Source organism: Rhagoletis zephyria, unplaced genomic scaffold (genome assembly GCF_001687245.7).
Source record: "Rhagoletis zephyria isolate East Lansing unplaced genomic scaffold, Rhagoletis_zephyria_1.1 Rzeph_scaffold_05512, whole genome shotgun sequence".
Taxonomy (NCBI): domain Eukaryota; kingdom Metazoa; phylum Arthropoda; class Insecta; order Diptera; family Tephritidae; genus Rhagoletis; species Rhagoletis zephyria.
The window spans coordinates 1-8,772 of NW_016162595.1; the positions used below are offsets into that span (position 1 = coordinate 1).

General features: G+C 37.6%; 1 long non-coding RNA gene across 1 annotated transcript in view; it reads left to right on the forward strand.

Moving 5' to 3' along the window:
* Positions 1-1,784: 1,784 nt before the first annotated feature.
* Positions 1,785-8,772, forward strand: part of LOC108372185 (uncharacterized) — a 15,618-nt gene continuing 8,630 nt past the window's right edge. The window contains exon 1 of the long non-coding RNA XR_001848820.1: positions 1,785-2,315. This is a non-coding gene — a long non-coding RNA (uncharacterized LOC108372185). The remainder of the gene's footprint in view (positions 2,316-8,772) is intronic.

The following is an 8,772-nucleotide window of genomic DNA, read 5'->3' on the forward strand; positions in this document are numbered from 1 at the left end:
GGCCCGTTGTGAGGACATATTAGAGACTAAAGTCTAGGCACGTGTAGGTTAAAAGCTCTCTCTGCCCATCGCTGGTTAAGACGTACTCTGCAACATGAAGAATTTTACTTCCAAACGATGAAAATTGCCAAAGCTGTCGAAAGAAAATCTTTGACAACTTACTTTCTATCTTTCATTCGACAGCTTTGGGAATTTTCATTGTTTGGAAGTCTAATTCTTCATATTGTACATGTACATATAAAGGTGGATATTGAATTCATCTCACAAACTGGTCTATAAAACCGTTCCTTTGAAAGCGCTGTAAACAACCAATAGACTAAAAAACCGGGAGTGGTCAAGTCTTACAAGTCATTGACTCCAGCCTGTCATCGTAAAATGACGTGTGACGTTGATGCCCGTTCATACACACTGAGCTGTTTGTAAGCTTGAATTCATTTTCCCCTGTCTTCTATCAAAACCTCTACTCGCATATATTTCCAAAGTCACAAAGCTCCAAGTTAATGGTAACAGTTCCCTTGTTCTATACCAACTCTATCTGGGAGTATATATCTTATTAATACCCACAGCCAATATTGTAGTCCCGCTGTTTCCAAGAGTCTTCGGCGCACACCTGCGCTCATAAGTACTCTCCGCGAGGCCGAGGACGAGCAGACGATGCCAGATCAAGGCGAATTTATACAAGGTGGTTTATTAGATCAGCAGGTTTCTTCGCCTTAGGATATCCTCGGGGTCATTTGGAGGTTCTCAAGCCATTCCTGGATGATCCCGAGTTATACATCTACATGTACGGTTGTTTTCTCTATCAAAAATAAGGAACATGACACCCTCCAAAGTGCTTTTCAATAGCCTATGGTTGGAGCTTTTAAAATTAGGGTTTAGCTCAGTAGATCTTTTTAGGTCACAGCCCGATTATTCCCGAAGTAATTATATACATAATAACAATAAAGAGACATAAAAAAAAATTAATTTGCTTTTATTGTAGTAGCTTTATTTTTGTTTTACTAAATGTTATGTCATCTACATTTTCAATAAACTTGACATTGAAAAAAAATAAAAATAAAAATAAAAACCTCTAAAAAATGTGTGGTAGTTTTTTGTTGGTTTTTGTATGAAATTTTGGTAAGGAAAAAATTTCCCCGTGGCATCACTGCCACAGGTGCTCGCTGCTAGTCTCATCGTTGTCAAGAGCCACAGAGAGAGAGAAAGATCCAGTAGTGGAATCGGCCAAGAACATTATTAACGCGTGAAACCGACGTTTTGAAGAAAATTTGGCAGAGTTTTATTAACTGAATGGAATGTTTGATCTAAAATCAAGTGGTAAAATATATATTTATTTATTCAATGTCTTACAGAACGACTTTCCGTCGTACTTTGTCAAATTTGTTTTGAGGTAGTATAATTCTAAAGTTAAGCCACTTTCTTATTTAATTAAAATATTTGTTAGCTTTCGCGTAAATTTCAACCGAAAGCCGAGATTCCATAAGCTCTTATACTGCTTAACAAAAAATTTTTGGTCAGACGCCTTGTTGCCATGTCGCGCTTTGATACGCCTTTTATCGACTTCATTGTGTACGGTACTTTACTACCTGACATTTAACAGTGACATAACAGCTGTCATCCAACCAGCGCAAAGAGCCAAGTAGCTGCTACTCGCCGCTTTAAATTCGCCGCATTGCGTACGCTACACTATAGCCATCTCAGTCGCACACGCAGTGTAAACAAAAACGTGGAACCAGTTTTTCAGTGTTGCCTATAACAAACCCCACCATTCAGATACACTTGTGTGAAAAAGTAGTGAAAATTAGCGGCGAATGCTGTCCGGATATACAAACACTCATACATTCATAAACAACTGGGCGAAAAATGCAGCCAGCAGTTGCTCTGAGCAAAAGAGTTTCGAAGCGGTCGCCGTCGTGTACGTACGTAAATGCGTGAGTGGGCGCGTGTCGCAGAGCGCTAGTGAAGATTAAAGAAAAATAAAAATAAATGAAATAGTGAAAAACAATAACAAGCATATTGTAGACAAACCGAGCAAAGTGTAAAAATATTTTTAAATAAATAAATGAAACACGAGTATTGCAATGAAATACGCTGCTGCTGTATAAAAGCATAAAATGTGTGGCTTGAAAATAAAGTAGAAAAAAGTGTTGGCGCAGGAAGTGGAGTTAGCAAAAACAAAAACGATACTCAGTGCCTCTACGACAGAACGTTGACGTCGGTGTAACCGCGACGGTTCCTAACGAAATCGAACGACTTTTACAAAAGTGTATAAACATTTATGAAACAAATATTGTGCAAGCTACAGCTAGAAGAGTGTAAGTTCCCAGAAGTAAAACGTTTTACTTAAAAAAAAAAACTTTGCCAAACCAATTTTTGTTTAATTCCATTGTGTTTAGCAGCTTGCTGCAATTGGATTGTCAAACCGCCAGAGCTGCTGCGTTCGATTTTTATAAAAATGTGTATGTGTGTGTGTGGGAATATGCATAAATGTGTGGGTAGCATCTAGCGGCTGCGATGGAAATGCAGCTGCGGCGCGGCTGTCAGTGGTTGATTGCTTTGGTTAGCAACAGGGATGGAAAATCGAAATTTCAAATTGTACCCAATTTGACAATAGAAATGTACCTTTTTGCTATCAAATGTACCTACAAAGTAGCTCACGATTTTGTTAACTTTTTTTTTATTATTTTCAGACAATTGGTAACAATTGAATAAATTTATACATTATTTGCATAAACAAGAAAGTGATTAATCTATCGATGCAGTTGAATTAATATTCATAAAAATTCAATAAAAATATATGTTCATATGTATGTAGGTACATTGGGGTCTACATAAAAGTATAGTCGGAATTTTGATGATCTCACTGTCTATGACTGAACTATACCGATAAAAATTGTCTTTATTTAGAAATCAAGAAATATTTAGGGGGAAATATTATATATGGGGGAAAACATCGTTTTTGTAGAAATGGTATAGATTTTTCGATCGGAAAACTTTGTTTCTCTTTTGGAGATTTTCAATAATATTACCCAAATATTTATTTAACCATTTTATACGATTAACTATTTCTTTTAAGACCCCTAAAACCCTCAAAAATGCAATGGGGAACCCATAACAAATCGCTATTATTGGAGATGGTAAAATTAACAATTGGGTATTATCATTAGCAGTCTCTTAAAGAGAACCAAACTTTTCCAATTAAGAAATATTGATTTTCAAGAATTCTAAACCATTTTTAAGAAAACTGGTTTTTCCCCCGTATAAAATACAAGAACAACTTTAAGCGACCTCTAAATATTTTTTGATATAAAAAAGGGGTATAATTTTTTCCGTATCATTCATTTTATTTAACCCTGCTTAGGAACGGTCTTGTTTTAGCGGTCTTTCTCATATTGTTACATTTGAGTTTACATGGTTGAGAATTACACAATTATTCACAAATATACTGAAAGCAAAACTACTTAAAAAAGAATTTAAGAAAATTGCATTAGTTTACACAATTTATTCATTTAATATGTTGGCTCTGAATCGCTAACAGTTCACAACATAAAGGTACACCATGCTGACTGTAAATTGGTCGGTCAATTGTAATATATGAATTAGTTTGTTTTCAAACTCTTTTACAAGGGGTGATATGTAGTCGTCCCTAAAGAAATAATAAATTGGGTACTTGAAGAGCAAATGCTCAAGGCTTTCTATTTGGACTAGATTGCACTGCATACATAAAAAATTTGGGTCTATTTTCTAAACCAGGCCTTTGATACAAAACATTATGGGGTATTTCGTAGGCAGCCGAACTTGGGCTTCAATCTTTCTTACTTATCCACCGTTGCAAGAATAAATGTTCGCCAGATTACATTCAGACTACAGATATTACCGCCTTTAATTATATTCTTCCGCACTTTCAACTCATTCGCAACTGAAATTGACATACATGCAGTATGAAATCCTCCAAAAGGTGAAAAGTTTTTCACTGTTCGCAAAGAATTTAATTAAGGAACTTGGCCACTTTGCAAAGATTTCTTCTTGCCATAATAACATGTTCACAATGATATATGAGTTGCCATTTCTCCTCGCTTAGAAGAATTTTCTTAATTTTTTTTCGCGGTAACGTAGTCTTAAATATGGATATTTATTTGGCTATCGTCTAATTGTAAATTCTAAAAGTTTCTTGGTAGACGAATGCCTAACCTTAAGGGCACCGACTGTGGAAGAACTGAAGCATTGCAGTCTTAGTCTGGCCAATGCCGGACAATCACATATAATGTGCTCCGATGTCTTCAAGCCAAAGACGACAATCGGTCTCTGTGGAAATACCAATCTGGTGCGTGTGAGAGAGCGCAGATTATTATGGCCCGTCAGATAGCCAATAAGCAACTTGATATCAGCTCTGTTCGGAAGATGTTTATCTTTCCTAGTGAAAGCATAACCAAGGGTACTTCTCACCAGTACCTACTGCCTTCTGAGTTTACCTGCGATTTTTTTTTAAGCCTCGAGGAGGAAAGAAACTGTGAAGGAGTACCAAACGCATCCACTTTTTCGTATAGTCCAGGAGCATGTCTAGCATTGGCATCAGCAACAACCACGGTTACCAGATTGGATTTTTAACCCTGAGATTCAGGGGCTTCCGCTTAGTCGGGTACTAGCGCTTAAAAGCTATGAAATACTAAGCAAATTTTTCATGCAAGATCTAAAAGAGATTTCTGAATGCTCATCGACAAGTTCTAGTCGTTTGAAGATACCAACGAATCATGGTAGCAGACAGCATCACAGATTCCAGAGATAACGCATCAAAATGGCACGTACAGCGCTAAAACGTTACAAGCGATTTTCAAAGTCTCCAGGCCAGTTTGGCTATCGCAGCAAGCCCTGACTTGTTGTCCGCGCCATCTGTCGCGTACCACCCACTATGCCATATAAAAGCCGTCCAGCTCCAGTTTCATTTTCAGTCTTGAAACCGTCGCGACGGTATAGAAAGTTCCTCAAGATGGTAGCCGGTTCTTTCCTTTGCTTTTTTTGTAGGAAAGCTTTCGATGTGCATACTTTGTTTAAGAAAAGACACCACTTGAAGAATTCTGATCGCTAAGCTAAATTCTATGGTAGTCTGTTTTATATAGAATCCGTCGATTCGATCATCGCTCTACGGCACCTTACTACAACAGAATATGTGACGATTCGCCTGACTAAAATTGTTTATACCCAAAATACCATAAGCGGATTTGGGCTACAAGTCCTACTAAAGATAAAAAGGCCTGGAATTTAATATTTATATCTCCGTCAGATCCAAGCTATAAAAACTGCAAAACTTGGTATAAAAAAAAATACGACTTAGAAAGGAAATCATTACATTCCGCTGTTAATAGGCTAAAGAAAATAGAGTTAGGGAGAAACAAATTCGAACAATATTCAAAACCAAAACAGCTGCGGTGCAGACAATCTGACCGCTTGAAAGCTTGTATCAGAAAAAAAGGCAGCAATCAAATGGCTTCAAGACCAAGGCTGACTTCTGTAGAGACGAAGTTGAAACTCTGTTAACGGATGACCATAGTTTACTTGAGTAAACTTCGCAACGCTTATGAATGGCAACATCGGGGGATGAAAACCGGAATGATGTTTTTTAAAAATACAAAAATACCCCAGTGCCGACGGTATACCGGCCAAGCTTTTCAAAACAGGCGGGCGGCGAACAGCCGTTACCTGAAGATGGGAACCTCTGTGTACTTTGTCAAGAGAGAAGATCCCGCCGCTTGTGCCAATTATCGCAGAATTAACTTCTTAATATTACTTTTAAGGTTCTGTCGACGATACGTGATGGGATCCTATCGGTGTGGCTTGAGACCTGATAAGTCCACCATTGACTAGACTTTCACAACACGTCAACTTCTGGAAAAGACACGCGATATAAAAATCAAGACACACCATCATTTTGTCGATTTCAAAGCTGCTTTTGATAGCATGTCTAAATTTTGGAGACGTTTAACACAATACTCAACTAAGTTTAAATTAGCTAGGGCCTCTTCGCCGTTTCAGTCCACACGAATGCTGAAAAGCATGATAAGAGCTGTCAATCTGAATCGCAGCGCCACCATATACGTATGCATCGTTGGCCTGAGGCCCAGGGAAGTCAGCGCGGTATTTTCCAACTTATGAAAAGAGGCTAAAAAGATTGGTCTAACGGCGAAGTTAGACGAGACAAAGTACCTCCTGAAGAAAAATAAAAAGTCTTCGCATATTGGGACACAGTTAAGTAGTGATGAACTTTGTCCACTTAGGATCCATCATAAATACCACCAATAATGTTAGCCTAGAGTTCAAGCGAAAAATCACTCTTGCCAACAGTTGCTACTTTGGGGTCGGTATTTCCACAATTGAAAAGCAGAACTCTCTCTCGACGAATAAAAATTCCGTTCTACAAGTCTCTCATCATGTCCGACCTATTATATAGCGTAGAAACATGAACGAATCTAAGCAAAGATTAGAAGGCTTTGGGGGATTTCTTGAGAACTTTGCAAGATCTGTTCCCGTGGCCGGCGGGTACCGAAGGTAATGGATTGACGAGCTGTACGAGCCTTTTAACGATACGAATAAATTTAATTAAGCGCATAAAAAATACAACGATTGCGCTGGCTTGGGCATGTTCTATGCACGGATGAATATGCTCCAATGAAAAGATCATTCCACTCGGCATCCATGGTTGGACAAAGAAAGCGAGTGCGCCCTCAAACAAAATGAAAGGGCCAAGCGCAGAAGTGCCTGTCTGCCCCCAAACCAACAAGCAGTTGTAGTGCCAAATAAGAAGTAGAAGTAGGTAAATGACTGCAAAAAAGTGAAGCAAAGTCTATTTTTGAAGTCATCAAATCTATTTTCTCAATGGATGTTTCTATTGCCTTGCCTGCCTTAAGAAATCTAGACAAAAACCTTTGCCGCCATATTGCCATACATACAAATTAAAAGACAATTACTTAAACTTTTTTCGAGATGCAAGAATGTCTGCTTCTGTTAACACTCAAAGTAAGCCGACAATTGTCTGTCTACTCAAGTGCTTTCGCGATCGCAATCGCTATGAGAGCAGATCACATTTGAAATACTCGTAAAATAAAGCAGCTTTCGAAAAAAACTTCACGTCACTTGATGATTACTGACAAGAGTCGCACTTACGAGCAAGTATAGAAAAACACATTTCTTCATAGATACGTACTTACTTACTATATATTTATGAATGTTTCTACATACATATGTACTTATCTAAACATGCTTTCAAAAGTGTAGGTATGTACATACATATATGTATAGGTATATGTATAAGTATAAGGCCTCAGCCACTACTCTCTGTATTTCCATTGTTCCAACAGTAGTTTGCCTCGACGTTCCTATTTATCTGTATGCCTCTTACTATTAATTTTTTTACTATGACAAAATAATAAGTATGAAAAAAGACTAGTGAACTTAGTATGCAGGTAGCGACGGTAATCGTTTTGTGCTACAGTTGATACTAGAAACGTAAATGACTAATGAGCAGTGAAATAAATTGAAAAATTAATTTTTAAAAATAGATACTATGTACTGTAAAGTAAATAATAATAATAATAGATTGGCGCTTACACATATGTTAGTGTTTGGCCGAGCTTCTCCTCCGATTTGTGGCGTGCGCCTTGATGTTGTCACACAAAGCGGAGGGACCTACAGTTTTACGCCGACTCCGAACGGCGATTGCATTTTTATGAGAAGCTGTTTTTCATGGCAGAAATACACTCGGAGGTTTGCCATTGCCTGCCGAGGGACGACCGCTGTTAAGAAAAAACCTTTTTCTAAATTTTTTTTGTGATGTTGCTTTGAGCAGGGCTTGAACCCAGGTGCTGATGAGTGGAAGCGCGCACTGCTTACCACTACACCACAGCGGCGATCAGCCAATTTATTGTAAAAAACAGTATGGGCATTCAAAATTGGACAAGGGAAGCATCAGCCTCAAGAGCTTTAAAGTTATATACGCTAATTCTTAAATTTCCAATAAAATAGGAAAAGGAACCTACATACTATAATTCACGAAAAGAAAGTAAAAGAACGAGATTTTCATATATCGTTAGGTTTGGAAGTTATAGAGCCATTACCCGATTTCGTAAATTTTTAGCATACCAACCACATTTTTATGACCAAAGGAACCTATCAAGCGCGAGTCTTGCTTTGTGGATCCAAGTTGAAAAGTAAGACTCACCCTAATGTGCTTACATAAATACATATGTAAAGATTTCAGTTATTTTTTTCTGCCAGTTAATAATTTTATACGCATTCACAAATTAGGAAGGCGCCATGAGTTTAATTAGTATTTTTTTAAACACATTTTTTACGTGACCTTGATTTACCTATAAAAGGCCGCTGTAGCTGCTTGGTTAGAGTTGGGTACTACCACTCCATAGGCCCAGGTATCGATCAATGTCAAAGAAACATTAAACATGCTTTCAAAAGTGTAGGTATGTACATACATATATGTATAGGTATATGTATAAGTATAAGGCCTCAGCCACTACTCTCTGTATTTCCATTGTTCCAACAGTAGTTTGCCTCGACGTTCCTATTTATCTGTATGCCTCTTACTATTACTTTTTTTACTATGACAAAATAATAAGTATGAAAAAAGACTAGTGAACTTAGTATGCAGGTAGCGACGGTAATCGTTTTGTGCTACAGTTGATACTAGAAACGTAAATGACTAATGAGCAGTGAAATAAATTGAAAAATTAATTTTTAAAAATAGATACTATGTACTGTAAAGTA